Source organism: Neltuma alba, unplaced genomic scaffold, assembly GCF_004799145.2.
Source record: "Neltuma alba isolate B1F8T4 unplaced genomic scaffold, ASM479914v2 tig00001566_pilon, whole genome shotgun sequence".
Lineage (NCBI taxonomy): Eukaryota > Viridiplantae > Streptophyta > Magnoliopsida > Fabales > Fabaceae > Neltuma > Neltuma alba.
The window spans coordinates 114,035-135,791 of NW_021632513.1; the positions used below are offsets into that span (position 1 = coordinate 114,035).

A 21,757-nucleotide genomic window follows, 5' to 3' on the forward strand; every position below is an offset into this window, starting at 1 on the left:
CAAAAAGTGGTTACAATAAGTTAAGTTAGTCCAGGATTCACAAATATTGACTAAGCTTTCTCAAGTCTGAACCAAGTTTTGCAATCTTAATAAAACTTCACAATCTCTTGCTTTGTTTAAAAAGGTTACACTTTGAAACCCAAAACCGTTATTGGATAATGCCAGGTCAATAGATATATCTCTATTCTATCAACAAACCTTCCATTTAATAGGATAAATTTCTGGTCTAGTATGTTTTTACCTAAGTTCAAAGATTGAACTAACTTTCTCAAGCTTCAACCAATCAACAAATCATTCCAAATGGCAGCCAATCATAAGGAAGCATTAAGCTCAGGATAAAAACAACATAACATTATCATTAACACTAAAGAGAGAGTTAAAACAAGTCTTAATCCATCCAATAGATCAAAATAACCCTATAATGACTACTCTAGCTACACATGTTTAGCAAATAGTCATAAATACAAAGATATTTCTTAGCCATTACAAAGAGAAAGGAAAAGAGAAGAAGAAAACCAAGGAGAATAAAGGAAGGAGCTCTAAATCTCTTCCAACTTCAACCCTAACACTCTCAAGCTTCCAAATCTCCAAACCCTAGAAAAGATGACCTCCAAATAAGCCCCTAAGTCCAAGCCTGTTCGAAAATCACGAGTCCCCTCACTTATATGCCCTAATTTTTAAGTTACATTGTAAAACACAACTACAAGGGGGCAGACGCTGGGGCAGATATGCTCATTCTCCACTACGGATTACACAAAATGGGACTCTTGGAAAAGGTTGGGCACCACGGTAGATATGTACAGGTGCTGTAGTGCCCTACATCGAATGCCAAGCTTCTCGAGATAGGTTGGGCGCCGTGATGAATATGAGCAGGTGCCATAGCATGTTACACTGAGTGTCTTTCCTCCTTTCTATTGGAACCGCCATGGCGGTTTTCTTCATGCTCTGTGGCGGATGGTGCTTTTTCTGCTTCTCTACTTTCAGTCTTCCGTCCTTACTTGCTTTAGGCCCTTGATCTTCAACTAATTGCCAAAATTGGTTAAATCTTTCTCCTTGCTATTCATTTCTCAGCTCTTGCTATTTCCTGCACAAAGAATCTTAGAAGCATTACACAAATAATCTCCAATTGTTAGCATAAATCAAAGTTCACTTTATCAAACCCTATTTTCTAACTTTAAGAGAATAATCTTGGACAATTAGCTTCCAAAACCCAAGAAAGAGTGTTAAAACAAGTTGAATTAATAGAAATTTTTGAGAGGTTATCAGTTATGAATGAGAAGCATGTTATTTTCTTTCTATGGCATGTGAATGAAGTTGAAAGCACGTGATAGCTAGTGCATGTGGCATATAATACTTTGCTTGTGTGTGATATTATAAATGTGATGCTATACTACTAAGATTCTTATGAATCTTACCCCTCCGATGTTCAATAAACCCTAGGGCCTACAATATCTAAAGCAAAAGGCATGGAGGTGATCAATGCTTGAAGAAATACTTGATGTTATGAAGTGTTATATGGCTTTGATCCCTTCTTGAATTATATGGTTATGTATAAATATTCTTTTTGGATGATAATATGCCATATTATGATGCAAATATATGCCAAAGTATGCTATATCTAATTATGTGGGTAAATTATTGGTATGTAAGTTAGAAATTATGTATGAAGAGGCTAACCCATTATGGGATAAAAGTCAACATTTTGGGGTCAAACTTTGACCAACGTGATTCTGAACAATCAAGTGAGTTAGCTCAAGAAATTTTGCAAACAAGTAGATCTCATTTTTCTCTTTAAAATGAGTGGTAACACGCCTCAAATGGATATTTGTGCAAGAAGTTATGCCTATCCAAAATTAGAAAAAAATACTGAAAATTTTAAAAATAAACAATACTATTTAAAATTAATATGGGCTCGAATTTGAAGACAATTTGTCCATAAACTATTTTTTCTCAAAAGATAATCCAAGAGCTTCCAATAAAATTTGGAATCTCTCAATTTCAATTTTTTAAAAATTAATTATGATTTTTAAAAATTTGGCCAAAATAAGAATTGCTGTGAATAATAACCCGAGAACAAAATTTTTTAAAGTTGAATTCTTCAAACTTTTAGCCATCAAATATAATTCTATTTGCTTCTAATTGGCTAGTTATTTGGTATAAAATGAAGGTATTACATTTGGTCCTTAATGGAGAACCTAATTTAGGAGTTGATGTTGATCCTATATGTAAAATAATAGGTCTGGACCTATTTCACAAGTTAATCAGTTTTTCCAAATTAACCTTATTACATTTTTACAAAAATAATCAAGTATATAAGAGAGGGAAGAGAGAAATTAAGGAAGATGCTTAGAATGATTTAGAAAAAATATATTATATTAAATAATTTAACTAACATTCTTAATTTACTCAAATTAATTAATTAGGTCTTATATTAAAGTCATGATGAATTACTAATTAATATAAAACTATTAAAATTAGAAAAGCTGGTAAATGTAATTCTTACTGAATGAAGGGATCAAGTAGATTACAATTTGTTAAAATATATCTATGCGCTTGCAATTTCTTCGTAGTAGTTAGTTTGAAGTATTCAAATCCCCCAACTAATTTTTGTACCAGAGAAAACAAATTGCTTATTATGGAAGGAATAGATTCAAGATAATCATCAATATAAGGTGGGGCAATTGAAAGATGTTTCCATGTCACTAAAATACCTTAAATAGAAATTTCAGACCTCATGTCTGGAATAATTTTCTCATCATGCGCTATTCTTCACATAAGATTTCTGTTTTCTTAAAGCACACATAAATGAGTGTGTCATTAAAAAAAAATTGAAAAATGCTACGGTAAAATCTGGTATCTCTCCATATGATGCACCAACCAACATTAAACTGAGCGATCAAGCTTTGCTTTTTGAATTAGGTAGATATAAGAAAATAAATAAATAAAATTAAACGAAAGCACAAAATGAATTATATATAAATTGTCAAAACTAAAAAATACCAAGTACAAAAAATATTAAAATAATAAAACTGCTGCAAAATGATAAATATGGCAAACAAAATAAACAAATAAATAACAACAAAAAATATTGAAAACATTACTAATTAAATAAAAATATAAGAAAATAAATAAATAAATAACTCATGAATAAAATTAAAATAATCAGTTATGACAATCATTATGCTAAATAAACCAAATAAAATTAAATTAACAAATAAAAAAACTTTTTTTATGGGAAAAAAGTAGTTGAACAGATATTAATGCAACATAAATTATTATAAAAATAATTAAATTGTTCTGTTTGGATTGATGGTAGAAAAAGTAATTTATTTTGAATTTGATTTTTAGAAAAGTCAAATTGGATAAAAGTTAGATTGGGTAATGTAATTTATATTTGGATTGACTTTTATAAAAGTTAGTTTATAAAGTATAAAAGTTATTTGGATTATGTTTGAATAAGAAAGTTTAGTTTGTAAAATGACCAAAATGTGTGTGGCTTTTATTAAATAATGAAAAATGATTAAAAATATGAATTTACAAAATATAGTAATATTAAATTATTATAATATGTAGAAGTTATATTTAATGAATAAAATATATTTAAATTAGAAATTATAGTAATGTGAAAGTTTTTGAACCAAGTAATATTACATAATTATTTAGATGATATATTCAGCACAATTTATGCAAATATAAAATAAAAATAATATTAAAAAGTTAAAATATTATAAAAATTGTTAAGAATTATTTTCGCTCAAGAGAATATTAAAAATAAATATAAAAAAAATTATTGGGAAGCACAAAGATTACATTGAGAGAAGCATAAGAACAATGTAAATATGAGGAAAAAATGTTTTATAATTCAAAAAAGCTACTTTTGTATAAGCTATAAGTAAATTTTAGTTACTTTTGTAATCAAACTTAAAAAAGTAGTTTTTGACTCCTAAGTCAAGTTGAGCGAAAACTGTCACAAACAATTCATAAATTTACAGACCAACTTACCATACCTATAAACTTTTTTTTCTGCACTCAAATGCTATACCAAACACACTTAGTTTTTTTACGAGAATTTGCCAAGAGCGGCAAGTGAAGGAGGGCCGCGTGATATGTAGGCGTCAGTATGTCACCCTGGCAACCACTATTAACAAGCTAAAGCGCGGCCTTATCATACATTGTTTCTTGTTGTAGCGGTTTTGTTTCAGAACCGCTAGTTACAACTCGAACCGCCTTCCTCTTTTCTTGTGCGACTTTGCGGCAATTGCCTAAAACACAGCAAGTGTCACAACTTGAAGTGACTTTTCATTGTTTTTACAGTGGTTTTCTAAACTTGATCACCACAAAGAAATGCTACAAACATGGCTCCAAGTTTGTGACTGCAACTTGGGTTAAGTGGACAGCCAACTTGGTTAACCAGACAATGCAAAACTAGACGCTCCTGCCTATGGTAGAAAGATCAAGAAAGAAACCAACAAAACTTCACGAGTACGTATCATCAATAAAGTTAGAGAAATTGGAGTGCACAGCTTTATCATCATTCCAAATCACGATATTTTCTCCTACACATCAAAATCTCAATAAGTACAAATGAATCGCATTTAGTAATAATAACACAAAAATATCTCTCTCTCTCTTTTGGTTGAACAAAATATCTTTTTTCCTTTTTGGATAATGGAAAATATCTTTCTCGATTTTTCTGATAAAAGAAAATATCTTTCTCTCTGTCTCACTCATTCTTGCGAATTTTAAGAGAGGCGTGTTTTTTCTTTCTCAATTTTCAAATCCTTAAGTCAACAGTTCTCTTAAGCAAAATGATAAAAGTGAAATTGAAACCACTTTTTCCATTATATCCTGCAGAGAATCCACGTCGTGGTTAAAAATTTAATATATATATGTATAAGAAATTCAAAAATTTCTGTTTCACATCTGTCTTAATCAAAACTTATCCTACTTATAAGGAGTTTGATATGAATACGCTTAGTCATTTCTGTTACCAAATCCAGAGGAAGACAATTTCGTCCTGATCTTATCACTCATATTATATGAACCATATATTTCGAATGCTTATCTCAATGTCTTGGACGATAACATTATTTTGATCCTAAAAGGATGATATTGCAGTTAGGTAGGCGATCGTTCCATCTTATGTCAGCGACAAATGGTTGAACGTAACATATATCATTTCAGTGAAAAGTTTATACAAGTTATCTGGGATTATAATGTAAATTTATGCCAAAAGTTTTCACCCAGGAGTGCTGCTGTGCACCAAGAGAGTTTTTTGGAGCAATTTTGTCATGAAAGTTTAATATTATGACAATTTTTCCCCTTATTATTCATAACATTAATGATTAATGTTACTATTTTAACATTCAATTTTTTTTTTGTAATAATAGAAGGCAAAACTGGTACGATTTTAAGTTTTCAGGGGAAATTTATGTGGAAAAAAACTTTCAGATGCCAAGCACTCTTGAGTGAAAACTTTCAAAACAAATTTATAACTTATTAACCCAATTATCTATATGGATGTTATATTATATTTATGCAAAAATAGGATCTTATAAGAAAAGTACCAGGAACTTGAAATTATTCTGCTTCACTTGTGATTTTGACAACAAAATTAAAAAAAAAAATCAAATTTTAACATTATCAAGTAAATATAAATACATTTTTGTTATATCAAATTAACATATTTTAAGGGAGATCGATGTACTTATTCCCCTTTGGAATGATGTTTCAAATATTCAAATCTAGATATCCATTCCCTCAAAAAAATTAAGATGAAGAAAAATTATTAGAAATTTTTTTGAGAAATCCAAAATATATCGAATTAAAGAAATCAAAATTAATAACCATACTTATCCAATAAAGAAATTAATAGACGTTTTTATTGCGTACGAGTCTCTTTCATGCTGACTCATAACCTAGTGTTACAATGTCCACTTCCCAGGACGAATGAACTTACTTCTAGATAATTCGATAAAATGGATTCATGAATGGAGGAGGAAAATAAAATACAATAATTTGAATATCTTAGGAGGTCATCATTACCATTCACAAAAATTACGATATTTATAATATTAATGCAATTGAAGAAATAAAGACAAAAAAAATTATATATATAGACCACTCATGATCGGTTATATTAATACTTGAAGATCATCTAGCATCGTAAAGAAGGCTCACTATCTCCACAATGGCAAACGCTGCTCAAATTGCCCCACCTGCCGCGAGAAGGTAACCTAAAGTTAGAATAGGTAGAGAGAGAATCATGTTCACCAATATTAGAGGAACTTAGTTCATAATTTTCAACTTCTCATTGGGTTGATTGTTGCAGGCTTGAAGGAAAGGTGGCTCTGATCACTGGTGCTGCAAGAGGACTCGGTGAGTGCACAGCAAGGCTCTTCGCAGAACATGGGGCTAAAGTGTAATTGCAGACATTCTTGACGACTTAGGTCATGAAGTGTCTGAAACCATACCTGATTCAACCTATGTTCATTGCGATGTCACAAATGAGAAAGATGTGGAAAACGCAGTGGACACAGCAATTTCAAAGTACGGAAAGCTTGACATAATGTTCAACAACGCTGGTCTGAACAGCGCTGTCAACAAAGACAGCATCCTCGAAAATGAATTGTCGGATTTTGAGAGGGTCGTTAGAGTGAACCTCGTTGGTGTGTTTCTTGGCACCAAGCATGCCGCTAGAGTGATGATTCCATCACGACACGGCACCATCCTCAATACTGCCAGTGTTTGTAGCATCGCCGGAGGATTAGCTTCACACGCGTACACCGGCTCCAAGCATGGTGTTTTAGGACTAACGAAGAACACGGCCGTGGAGCTTGGCCGGCATGGGATTCGAGTGAATTGTGTGTCACCATATGTGGTGGCGACTCCCATGGCAAAGGGATTCTTCAACCTTGATGATGAGGAAATCAATAATTTATATGCACCTCTTAAAGGCGCTACAATTCAACCTGAAGATTTCGCTGAGGCTGCCCTTTTCTTGGTGAGTGATGAGTCTAAATTCGTGAATGGCCATAATCTTGTGGCAGATGGTGGATATACTATAACAAACTATGGTTTCACTGTTTTCAAGTAAGACTCTATGCATAAAAGCATAGAGTTTCCATCAATATTGTCTTGAAATCTTTTTGGGGATGTGTTGTGATGTAAGTGGTCTTTGTTTCTCTGTTTATAATCACGCCCATGCATGGTGTGTTAGTTCAGGTTTATAAACATGTTCCGAAGATCATGCTCATGGTGTGTGTTTATGTAATGCAATAAAGTTATAAACTTTGTTTTACAATGTAAGAATTTGTGCTCCTCTCTTTTCTAGAGTACCGATGAATTGTGTTTCAGTAGAGCCACAGTTAAGTCGCAAAATAGTAATAATAATAATAATAATAATAAAAGAAAATAAATTATAGTTATGTCCTTGCTAATTTTTCCTAAAAATTTTTAGACCTAACTGGTGGAGTTTTAGTGTGCACGTGTCAAAAGAAGTCCCACATTTAAAGAAAGCCTTAGTGTATATACGCTGAGATGTGAACTTTGGCTAACGAAAAGGGCTAAAAAGAGGAATAAAAGGCTCGCGCATATAACAACGGACTAATAATGTATACGTAGTTGAAACCTACCGATTTCCCTCCACTTGCGCCCATCTTAGTCGCTGTGTTGGAAACTTTTTTACTCAAAATATTTAACCAAAAATGTTAGGGTTTTCATGTGTTTTAGGCTAATCAAAACGGGAGAAGAATGTCTCTACTAATTTCTCTCTCCATTTCCTCTCCATTTACTTTTTCCATCATTAGATTAACTTCCAATGGTTGAGATTTAAAATTGAGTAAAAATATTATTATAATATTAAATATAATAAAAATTTATCATATTAAACTACTTATATCAAATTTTAATGCTTAACGATATAAACTTATTTAAATCTCAATCATTGGAAGTTAATCTAATGATGGAAAAATTAAGTGGAGAGGAAATAAAGAGAGAAATTAGTAGAGACATTCTTCTTCTGATATAATGAAAAAACTGTTTCAATTTCAATTTCATCATTTTAGATTTCTTAAGAGAATTATTGATACAAAGATTTGAAAATTAACAAATAAAGTGGATAAACACATCTCTCTTAAAATTTTGCAAGAATGAGTCGATGAGAGAGAGATATATATTCTTTGAAAATGTTTAATGATTGGGATTTTTTATACTTGTAAAAGAAAAAAGATTGTGATTTCAATTTGGTGAAGAAGTTGGACTTCATTTTCTCTCATTTTCTTCTTGTTACTTGTAATGCTTTGCTGGTTTCATTCTTGTTTCTGGTATAAACAAAACATGAGTGGCTAGTTTTGCTTTGTTTTGCAGCTAACCCTAGCCACATGGGATGGTTGGTCCTTGTCTGATTTCTTTGAAGGCGGAAATAAAATCTGGTAATTTATGAGAAAATAATTTAATCTAAATCTGAAAGTAATTTTTATTTTTCACAATATTAAAATTATTATTTGTTAATATACAAACATAAAAAATTGTCAAAACCTTAAGGAATATTAATTTTTAATAATGTTATTTTATTAACTCTGAGTCCACGTTGCAGCAAATTAGATACTAGAAATTTCTAACCATATGCTTCTGGGTTATCGTTAATGAATGGGACTCAGATGGTGTTAATTTTGATTCTTCTGGAAAATTTTGGTGACTGGCCTTCTGAAATATCTTAGATATTTTATTATTGATGAATGATTTTGCAGTCTTACATATATTTTGATATGCAAATAGAAATTGGAAGGGCGAAAAAGGGAGGTATGAGAAAATTTTGATGAGTTCAATTTGAAAAAAATTAAGGAATCGATGTTATATAAATTTAATAAAAAGAAGATGTTGAACAAATTAAAGAGTAAGAGAAATTAGTTGAAAGTTTTTTAACCCCATTTTCTTAATTGTTTAAAATTTGTCATCCCCTTCCCTTCATTTTCTTCATACTAAATGGACTCTCAATGCTATCCAAATTTTCAACTTTTTGAAATTCAAAATTCAAATGCACATTAGATAAAATGGGTCTTCCTCTTTGTAATATACTTACAAATGTGCTTCTATATTTACGAATCAGCCACCAACAAGATGTTTACATTAGCAGCAGAATATGAACTCATGACCTTATGAGTTATAATTAAATTCAATTCCTTGCCAAACTAAACCTATCTTTGTTAGTGTTTTTCCCAAGTTAATTAGGTTTTATTGCAATGTGGGGGGGGTGCTTAGAGTGATGTATTGATCTCGGAGTTATTATTGGGCCTAACTGAGTTTAAGAATCATTTAGGAGCAGACTAGGGGAAGCTATTGAGCCACGTGGGCCCAAAACATGGAGGAGAGTGGATGATGATAATGATGGTGATGGAATAAAAATCAAAGCTAGAAACCATGGTTCTTAGGTGAGCGACAAAATGCGAGACCATGATGTGGGATTCCATGAAAGTGGCGTGGGCTACTCTGTTTTATCTCATTTAATTTTCTTGATGTTTCTGTCTTTGTTGGGTTTTGTTCGTCCTTGCTGTGAACAACACATGCTCGGCTGGTTTGCTTTATAATGAACCAATCCGTTTCAAAAACCTTTTGATAGTTGATCAAAAAAATCTAGTTAGTACTTTAAAACTATAAACTACTTTAACCTCAAATTGTTGGCATATGCGATGACATCATGTTCCTTCAAATATCATATATCATTATTTGAAACCATTTTTTTTTTTGCCGAAAAAACCAAATATCTTCAAAAGTATAATTATTGGTAATTGATTAATTGGTTATTTCAATAATTAGGTTTAATTAGAGTATAGGATGCTTGTTTTTAAAAGAACATATATGATCGCACATTTACCAAGGATTTGGTGTGACAAATATTGATGAAGCATATTCATATCATTACACACCTTATATCCCTAGTTAAAAAAAAGCATATATATAATATCACAGCTAATATAAGATTATAATTTAAAATATGCTCTATTTTTACACACACATGCGCACGGGAATTTAAAAAAAAAAAAGGTTATTCTATTGTCTTAATCTAGGCAGTTGATGCCAAGATGAGCTTTTTTTTGAAATTATGTGTGGAAATACGAGGACCTTTAAAATATGAGAAGTTCTAAAATAGTCATTCAAGATGTCTTAATTGGTATGAAGTCTCTAGAACCATTTTGAAATTAAGTTCTATTTGGAATAACTTACTTGCTTTCACACAAAAAAAAAAAAAAACCAAAAACCATCACCACTAATCTTTGGAGATTTGACCACTGAAAGTCTAGCAACCGCAAAGGTTGATCAAGAGAGATTTGATTCTATCACCTTTTAGTTTTTTAAAAAAATACATATACAATCATCCAACCACTAAGATTTCTTAACAATATAATGCAAAATATTACATAATATAATTATCAAGTTTTAAGATATATGAAATAATGAAAACAATTTTTGCTTAACAAATTATAAGAATATTTTAGCCAACGCCAGTTATTTGTACATGTGTATCGATACCCTAACTCACTATTTTTTTGTGAGTAGTTGAGTAAGATAACTTGACTATGTTAAATATTTGTGAAAATACTACTTTGAAGTATATGTTATTAATTACTGGAAGTATGTTTCAAGTTTAAGATTTTTGGAAATCAAATTTGGAATGATATCATCACTATCAAAAATATGCACCCATTTGCAGCTGTTACCTTATAGTGATTCTAAAAAATTGCTACAAAACATGGGATTTGTAACAATTTTACAATTTACCGCTACAAATTTACAGCACTTTGAATAGGGAAAAGTTTGTGGTAGACACAATTATGGGCAAATAAACCAGTACAAAATTGGTGTCAAATAGGCTCCAAATGGCACCACCTTTGTAGTGCGCATATTGTGATGGTTAGAGGAGAAAAATCATTACAAAATTTCAAAAATTTTCACACTTTATAGCAGTTAAAGTAAACTGCTACAAAGTTGGCCAGAAATGAAGCCGCAGGATGACGCACTTTATAGCGGTTGTCTTGTGAACTGCCACAAAGTATCCTGTTATTCCATACCAAATTGACATATGTCGTTGATTTGTAGTAGGTTTATGAGACAACTGTTACAAAGTAATGTGGCTTACTAACATTTTGAAGTGGTTTTTCAAGGTAAATGCCTATATAAATGCCACTCCTCTCATTTTTTAACTTCCGGCGAGTTTGAGCAGTGAAACTTTGTAAATTTCTCTCTTCAACTCATATCCAATTTCAGCTCCAACTTTATCTTCATTTGCCTAGGTGCATATAAAAATTAATTTATTATTTTAATTTTTTTGTATTTATTCAGTTTTTTAAAATTTATTTATTTACTTTGTTTGTTATAATTGTTCATTAATTATGTTTTAATTGTTAATTAACGTAATTCTTATTTGTTTACATTTTGTTATGAAAATAAGAAAAACACAAGAGATTGAGATGGAGAAGAAGTGAGAATTTGAAGAGAAATATGTTAGATATGATTAGTTTTGATGATGTCAAATAATGGAGTAAAAAGTTTGCATAAATTATTTATCTTATATTTTGACTAACTACTGTACTTAATATCTTGTGTAGTTTTCTCAAGAAAAGAAAGGAGTTATTATGTTGAGTTTTGAGTTATGGAGATATGATCAAGAAGAAGAAGAAGAAGAGAGATTAAGAAAAGAAGAACATGCAAGATCAGATAGAAATATCAAGATTCAAATTCATAGATTTGATGTTGGAGGTTGCTATGCTCAATTAGAAGTTTGAATGGCTTAATCGGAAGCTAAAATGTACAACCGGGAAGTTATACCATCATATATTGAGTCACCATTAATATAAACATTGAAAATAAGCTGCAGAGGTGATTTTCAAGGGCATTTATTGATCAATTGATCAATCAGCCATTTATCAATCAAGTTATCGATAAAACACATGCTCTGTTACGCTCTGTTCTTCGTTCAGCTTTGACATAGGTTCGGTATTTCTCTAATATCTCTCAAGCCACAAATCTGTTTGAGGTAAAACTTGATTCATATGAAACTAGACTCAGAACATGATTCATGGACACCAAAATCACCTTCAAAGAGCTTCATATGAGGGAGATATGTTGTTCGAAATATTGTAGTAAGGATTAACACCTTTATTCCAACCTTCAGTCACTATGATGAACATAACTTTGCAACCACAACGAATTTTGGGGTGCTTCTTATTGCATTAGAAAGTAGACTCAAAGAGCTTTCTGAGGATAGGTCATTTGCAAAATTTAGAGTTAAATTGGAAGATTCATGATCACTCAAAGTTGACCTTTGTTTTGCTTGAATCAAATTCGAATTTATTGAGGCAAAGACCAGAAGTTCTACATTGGCCGATTAAGCTCTCGAGCAACATGCTACTCAAACATGTTATTGAGTAAAAGTACTAGAAGAAATAAAGAAATAAAAAGTCATTATCAGATGTTACTCGAGTCTGATCAAGCAACTACGTACTCGATCACTTTATCGAGTTCTTGGTACTATCTCTTCAATTCTTCTATTTTATCCTCATATGCATTATTAGGGTTTTATCATTAACATGTTGGATAAATGGTTTTTAGATAACGTTATTGATAAACATATTTATCAATCACTTGGTCGATAACTGTTAAGTTTTATCGATCACGTGATAGATAATTTACTCTGCTCAATAACTTGCTAGATTGATCGATGAACTGATCGATCATTGGTATAGCTGCTTAATATAAGATGTTGTAGGAAATAATCAATCACTTAATCGATCAGACCTTTATCGATAACTTGTTTGAATATTATATGTCATCTTACTTCTGGTTAATCAATAAAGTGTTCTGTCAAAAGCATTCGTTCAAAATCTTTTATCGATCAACTGATCGATCAAACATTTATCGATCAAATGATCGATTAATATCTTTACTGCATTAACTTACGTTGAACCATTTTTTCCATCACCTAATTGATCATTGATTTATCGATAAAATGATCGATCATCCAATTTCCTGAAACTCCTGTTTTCACATAACGTGATCGATCAAGATTTTTCCTAGCATTTCTGAAATAAGTTTTCAGCGGTAATTTATTGATCACTTAATCGATTAAGCTTTAATCGATCATTTACTCGATGATCGTATATTCTATGACTTATCTGAGAAAATCTGTTTTACACATTTTATCGATCAGTTTTCCTATCATTCATTTATCGATAAAGTATTCGATCAACATATTTTGAAAATATATTTATCTTATTCTTAACTTTATCGATAACATGACCGATCAAATATTTTTTGATCATCTGTTCGATCATTGCACCTATTCATTTTCTAGCAGCTTTTCACAATGATCTTTAAATCCTATTTTCTTTTCATCTTCAAGCTTTTCTCAGCCTTCCTTTAACATATAACTCTTTGTTGAAAAGACACGAAGGCAAACGAAACTTGAAAGGGAGTAACCTTGTATATTTCATTTGGAGTTCATTGTGTTCATGCTTCATCATTTATCGATCATTTGTTTGATCATCATATGATCCATAATGAACTCGATAAATGCATACAATTGTTGAATCTATCTCTTTATTAATTAATCGATAATATAATCGATAAAAGAGTTATCGATCAAGACATAGATCAAGTAAGTTTATCTTACTTTCTGAATATCTGAATATCTAATGATTGATTACATGTTCTCCAACCTATTGTTTCTAAGATTATCAGATACTTATCACTTGATTTGAGAAAGATTATTTCAGGAAAAGAGCCACAAAGAATTTATGATGTGAAGAATCAACTTTTGTCAGAAGCTTCCAACGGCTAATTCCAACGGTCATATTCTTCGAGCCAAACGGGAAGAAAATGCTCAACGGTTAAGTACCCAACATCATCTATAAATAGAAGAGCATTCAAAATAGAAGAGAGAAGAGTCTGAGCTTACAACATCAAATGCTAAAATGCCGAATCAACATATTCTCATTTAGAGCTCCAAAAGAAAACTCCCTTTCTCTATACTTTAAAGACTATAGCATATGTATTCGTAAGATAGAGAAGAGAGTTTCCCAAAAGTGCTTAAGATTCATCTATCACTTCTTTGAGAGAAGAAATATTCAATCTTCATTATCATTATTAGATTGTATCCTTACGGTGAGTAAGGGGGAGTATTTACCTCAGTGTGAGGTTGCTGTTGAATAGACTGATTAGTCTAAGGATTGTAAGTGGCATTGCAAGTACTTGGATCAAACTTGTGGTTGTAGTGGTTCTCAAGTACCCGTTATAAACTTGAGGTAGATAGTGGATTGAAAATCTCAGGGGGAGCCTGGGGACTAGACGTAGGTCAATGAGGATCTAACTAGGATAAATTACAGTTTGCATCTTCTCTTCCCTTACTTCTTTATATTTCCAGCTAAAGCATTTTACTACTATGATTATACTTATGTCAATTCATTGTTCTTATACTCAGAATTTCTTATAAATTTCATTACATTATGAAAATGTTTTTAATTTTAATCAACACCTAATTCACCCCCTCTTAGGTGTTCAGCCATTCTTACATTTGGTATCAGAGCAGGTCACTTGTTTAAAGGATCTAACGATCTCAAGTGCAAAGATCATGGCTGATTTTGAAGGTTTTGATTATACAATTCCACCATTTCTCAAAGATATTGATTTTTGGTTTTGGAAAGCTCGTATGATATGATTTTTGAAAACTATTGATTTTGATATGAGATATGTTTTTACAAATGATTTTATTTTTAAACGAAGAAAGGATTGGACCGAAAAGGAAAAGAAAATGTTTTCTTTAAACATTCGAGCAATGAAAATTCTGTATAGTGCTTTAACTGAAACTGATTATGAGAAAATCAGATTTTGCTCTACTGCCAAGGATATTTTGGATACTCTTGATTCTTGTTATACTTATAACACTTGTGTTGAAGTTAAATGTGAAGATAGTTCACTTGAGACTGATCAAGAAAAGAATACACAATCATCCACTCTCAGTGAACAAATGGAAGTCGAGATCAAAGAAGGTGAAATCACACAATACTTCCATAAGCCTATCAACATAGAAGAACAAGAGGAAGATGAGCATCAAGAAGAGCTCAGTATGGATGAATATGATGAATCATTATTTGGAGCTCAAAATGCACTTAAGGTAAACAGTCCCAATTCTTCTCGTGCATTACTTGTGAAAAATGAATTTGAAAGTTTGCATAAAACTGTTGTTCGACCAGACATTGATTTTGTTTTCAAAAGTAAAAATATTTTTAATCATGTTGGAAAATTTACTGGGAAGAAAGAACTTACAAAGAGAAATCATTTGAGATTGCATTCTTTTGATCAACACAATATTTGCATAAAATGTCATAATGGATATTATTATGTTATTTGCAATTATTGTGGTAAATCAGGTCACATTTCTCATGCATGCTATTTTAGAAGAAATCCTAATGTGAGAAATAAATTTGTTTGGGTTCCTAAAGGACAAGTAAGGTCCAATGCTAACACTCAAGGACCCAAAGCAAAATGGGTACCAAAATGTCCTTCTAGTATTTTAATTTTGCAGGATATTTCTAAGAATAGACATATTGGCCCAAAGAAGAAGAAAGTGCTTAAGAGAGCTACTCATATGATCAATAAGAGAACTCTTAGAGCACCCATTGCTAGAACTACAAAGTCCAATCATCAGAAGCAATGGATACAAGCCAAAGGAGTACGTTGCACCTTAAGGATGGACTACCACAGTGTAAAATTTGATTACCTTGAGGAGAACAAGAAAGGGAGGATCTCTTAAGCATTAAGTAGAAGATTTCTCGAGGCTACATTTTATAACAGAACATTGCAAGCACCCAGAGTGAGGAATCAAAAGTCTCAACCTCATAGAAAGATGCATTGGGTATGCAAAAGCAATCCTTCAAGTACCTAAGGAAGAAGGGAGAAAGCCTTTCCTCAAGATTGTGACCACAAAGGAATTGATGACCAAATCTTGAGAAAGCTGATCTGGTATGGATTTTGGTGCTGAATGTGGAAAGAAGAAAAATCAACACTAATCCATTAAAATCAAGCAAGCTGTCACAAGGACAAGAGAAAATATGGTGATATCTAATCTTTACCCTTTACTGTGCTGATATGAAATTCATATCTGGGTAATGAATACTTGTTCCTTGTTGCATTCCATTAGGAATCAATCTTTTATGATCTTCAAATTATTTACCGATTACTAAATGGACCAAAAATAGAATTGTGCATAGTTTTCTATGTGTTTGTATTTTCAAATGCACAATCCAAATTTTTTAAAACTCATTGTGAAAGTGCATACAAATGATTTGAAAGATATTCATTTTTTTTCACATTCAAATGATTTTCAAAATTGGAAGTTAATATTTTGAGTGCTAAAAGTCAGAAATGCTTCAGATCATTCTAATAGAGTTTTCTCTATCTCTAACGTGTTAATTCCTGATCTTAATGTGCTATCCTATACTTGAACTCCTAAATCCTATTTTTCAATGAGTTAGACCTTCAGTCTAACAAGTCAACCATCTATGTGAGTTTCAAGTCTATCTTTACAGAAAGATTCCAATACGTCAAAGCCTTATGCTTAATGTGTTTATCCTTATTGACTAAGTTATTCTAAGCACGATTATGTGATTAACTATTTCAATGGAATGACTTATATAGCTTCTAGAACGTATTTAACCTGCTAGTCATTTGGACTAACAAGTTAATGTATTTCATTATTCAAAAATCCAGTATTTGAGTGTGAGCAAAATCTTTGAACCTCCATCGTGGAAAGCCTTTCGGCTAACATCTTATCCATATGACTTTTACTCTCAAAAAAACTCTCTAATGTGTTAATACTATTGTTTGACATGTTATCCAATCTGATCTTACAAATTGAAGCTATATGATATTTTTCCTCAATTTGTTGACTTCTACATTTTCTTGAACAAAAGTATTTGCTTTTAACAAGTTTTTCTTTAAAAACTTTGTTTTCAACATTCATGTTTTAAATAAGTGCATTAAAAATCTTATTTCAAAAGAAGCATTATTTACCTTCTAGCTTCATGTGCATATTTTTACACAATGCTCATGATTTGAATAAATCCTCACTTTCAAATTCATGATCATTCATAGCCAACTTGTTTTCATACAAGCTTTTAGTTTTTCATAAAGTTGATTTGATCAGATCTGATTTCAAAAGAATTTATGATTGATGATCTTTTAGTTATAAAATCTTCTGATACCTTCCTTGCTCAGAAATCATATGGTTTAATCCATATAAGAGCATGAGAGTTATTGTAGCTAACATGGTGTGGACCCAAGAGAAGTTGAGTATCGAAGAACTAATATTTATATTGTAGGTATCCTAAAGAATTATAAGATAAAATTCTATTGATGGAGATGTCAATGATGGGAGAATTAAATTTCTTCCTCGACTTGCAAATCAAACAGAAGAAGAATGGGATCTTCATATCTCAAACAAAGTATCTCAGAGAACTTCTGAAGAAATTAAATATGATCTGGAGCAAGCCAAGAGTGCAGATACACCTATGAGCTCAACCATATCGTTGGACGCGGACGAGAATGGCAAGGATATGAACTTGACTAAATATAGAGGGATGATTAGATCATTACTCTACCTCACAACAAGTAGACTAGATATTCAGTTTAGTGTGGGAATGTGTGCCAGAGATCAATTAGCTCTCAAGCAATCATATGAAGAAGCCGTCAAGAGAATGCTCAGATATCTTATCAGAACACCAAATCTGGGAATATGGTATCCAAATAAAGGAGCATAATATCTAATCAGATACTCAGATGCTGATCACAGAGGATACAAAATAGACAGAAAAAGCACCAGTGGACAATGTCAATTCCTAGGAGGCTGTCTTGTTTTGTGGTCTAGTAAGAAACAAAACACTGTGGCCATATCTTCTACAAAATCAGAATACATTGCCACTGCCAGCTGTTGTGCTCAGATTTTATGGTTAAAACAATAATTACAGGATTTGAGAATCAAGTTAAAGGAAATCTCAATTCTGTGTGACAACACAAGCACAATCAGCCTGTTTAAGAATCCAATTCATCATGCCTGAACCAAGCATATTGATGTTTAACATCACTTCATTCGTGACTATGTTCAAGAGAAAGATGTGAAGGTAGAATTCATTCCTACAGAGTATCAAATAGCAAACATTTTCACAAAGCCTCTCGACCATCAGAAGTTCAATTACTTCAGAAGAGAATTGGGAATGGTAAATCCCCATGAGTTGTAAGAAACATCACATTACTTCTTTAATTTGAGTATTTATATTTAAAGTTTGATGATTAGGAAACTAACTTAAGTACCGGAGTAGATAGAAATTTGTTTTGTAGGAAGCTCTGTTCGAACGCTGAAAAACATAGGTGCATAGAGTAGGGTGTAATTGATGAAGGCATCAATAATCATACCTTGAAGACACCTTACTTTATTGATCACCTAATTGATAAAACCAAATTATGGATCAGCTCATTGATCAACAGGGTATATGAAACCGACCAGAAATGATGGGGAGCAGAATTATGGATAACCTGATCCATTACCTAATTATCGAACAATTATCGATCAACAGCAGAGTAGAACTCCTCAGTCAAATCAATCAAATGGGTAAGAATTATCGATTAATTGATCGAATAACTGTTAATCGATCACATGATCGATCATCTCAGACAGGTATGACTTCTCACTGCAAAAATTATTCATTATATATTCGATCAATTGCTTTTTTGATAATGTGATCTATAATTATGCCTTGTGTTGCTACTATTCTTATTCAATCATCCTTAGTCTCCACCCCATCAATTTCTTATTAAAGGAGAACTTCTCATTGACATGTGTCTTATATCTTAAAAGCTCATCTCCTTTGTCAAAATAGTATACTCATCTGCATTCATTGTCAAATGATTAGTTTTGATGATGAGTTGCTTTCACTTTTTCCTTTTCATGACCCAATTCGAAAACAATTTATAGAAAGGATTATGTATACATTTGATATTAGATTGTACTAACTATTCTCCTCGCAAGAATTTGTTGAATTCATAACAGGAGAATTTGTGCCATGAAAGAAACTCCTCACTGGACTACAAGGAAAAATTATCAAATTTGAGGATTGATAATTTCATGCGCAATCAAGATATAGAGAAAAGAGAAAGTGACTAAAGATAGAAAGATTGTTGACATCAACCTTCAAAGTATAATCACCAATGCCAATATGAATGAGTGTTAAGCCTGGCAATGGATTTCATGGATCAATTTATCAACTTGCCGAATTCAAATGAGCATTTCTAAACCCTCTCTTTTATAATTTATGAATATTGGTATCATGGTTTGCATCACACTAAGAGAGAAGGATGATATATTACCCCTCACATGAGAGCTATGTCATGTTTAATATCCTTCAAACTTTTTGTTGATGTCAAATAGGGGGAGAGATAGGCATGAAAAATATGTTGCATCTAATTTGATTTTATTTCATCCATATTTTTCACAAAGGATTTGCCATCATCAAAAAAGGGGAGAATGTTAGATATGATTAGTTTTGATGATGTCAAATAATGGAGCAAAAAGTTTGCATAAATTATTTATCTCATATTTTGACTAACTACTGTACTTAATATCTTGTGTAGTTTTCTCAAGAAAAGAAAGGAGTTATTATGTTGAGTCTTGAGTTATGGAGATATGATCAAGAAGAAGAAGAAGAAGAGAGATTAAGAAAAGAAGAACATACAAGATCAGATAGAAATATCAAGATTCAAATTCATAGATTTGATGTTGGAGGTTGCTATACTCAATGAGAAGTTTGAATGGCTTAATCGGAAGCTAAAATGTACAACCGGGAAGTTATACCATCATATATTGAGTCACCATTCATATAAACATTGAAAATAAGCTGCAAAGGTGATTTTCAAGGGCATTTATTGATCAGCCATTTATCGATCAAGTTATTGATAAAACACATATTCTGTTATGCTCTGCTCTTCGTTCAGCTCTGACATAGGTTCGGTATTTCTCTAATATCTCTCAAACCACAAATTTGTTTGAGGTAAAAGTTGATTCATATGAAACTACACTCAGAAAAAAGTTCATGGACACAAAAATCACCTTCAAAGAGTTTCATATGAGGGAGATATGTTGTTCGAAACATTGCAGTAAGGATTAACGCCTTTATTCCAACCTTCAGTCACTATGATGAACATAACTTTGCAACCGCAATGAATTTTGGGGTGATTCTTGTTGTATTAGAAAATAGACTCAAAGAGCTTTCTGGGGATAGGTCATTTGCAAAATTTAGAGTTGAATTGGAAGATTCATGACCACTCAAAATTGACCTTTGTTTTGCTTGAATCAGAATTTGAATTTATTGAGGCAAAGACCAGAAGTTCTACATTGGTCGATTAAGCTCTCAAGCAACATGCTACTCAAACATGTTTTTGAGTAAAAGTACTAGAAGAAATGAAGAAATGAAAATTCATTATCAGATGTTACTCGAGTCTGATCAAGCAACTACGTACTCGATCACTTTATCGAGTTCTTGGTACTATCTCTTCAATCTATTTTATCGTCATATGCATTATTAAGGTTTTATCATTAACATGTTGGATAAATGGCTTTTAGATAATGTTATTGATAAATGTATTTATCGATCACTTGATCGATAACTGTTAAGTTTTATCAATCACGTGATAGATAATTTACTCTGCTCAATAACTTGCTAGATTGATCGATGAACTGATCGATCATTGGTATAGTTGCTTAATATAAGATGTTGTAGGAAATAATCAATCACTTAATCGATAAGACCTTTATCGATAACTTGTTCAAATATTATATGTCATCTTACTTCTGGTTAATCGATAAAGTGTTCTGTCAAAAGCATTCGTTCAAAATCTTTTATCGATTAACTGATCGATCAAACATTTATCGATCAAATGATCGATTAATATCTTCACTGCATTAACTTACGTTGAACCATTTTTTCCATCACCTAATTGATCATTGATTTATCGATAAAATGATCGATCATCCAATTTCCTGAAACTCCTGTTTTCACATAACGTGATCGATCAAGATTTTTCCTAGCATTTCTGAAATAAGTTTTTAGTGGTAATTTATCGATCACTTAATCGCTTAAGCTTTAATCAATCATTTACTCGGTCATCGTATGTTCTGTGACTTATCTGAGAAAATTTGTTTTACATCTTTTATCGATCAGTTTTCCTATCATTCATTTGTCGATAGAGTATTCGATCAACATACTTTGAAAATATATTTATCTTATACTTAACTTTATCGATAACATGACTGATCAAATATTTTTCGATCATCTGTTCGATCATTGCACCTGTTCATTTTCCAGCAGCTTTTCACGATGATCTTTAAATCCTATTTTGTTTTCATCTTCAAGCTTTTCTCAGCCTTCCTTTAACATATGACTCTCTATTGAAAAGACACGAAGGCAAACAAAACTTGAAAGGGATTAACATTGTATGTTTCATTTAGAGTTCACTGTGTTCATGCTTCATCATTTATCGATCATTTGTTTAATCATCATATGATCCATAATGAACTCGATAAATGCATACAATTGTTGAATCTATCTTTTTATTAATTAATCAATAAAAGAGTTATCGATCTAGACATGGATCAAGTAAGTTTATCTTACTTTCTGAATATCTGAATATCTGATGATTGATTACATGTTCT

General features: G+C 31.7%; 1 pseudogene; it reads left to right on the forward strand.

Annotated features, from left to right (window-relative positions):
• Positions 1-6,175: 6,175 nt before the first annotated feature.
• On the forward strand, positions 6,176-7,311 carry LOC114759220 (secoisolariciresinol dehydrogenase-like; annotated as a pseudogene).
• The last annotated feature ends 14,446 nt before the right edge of the window (positions 7,312-21,757 follow it).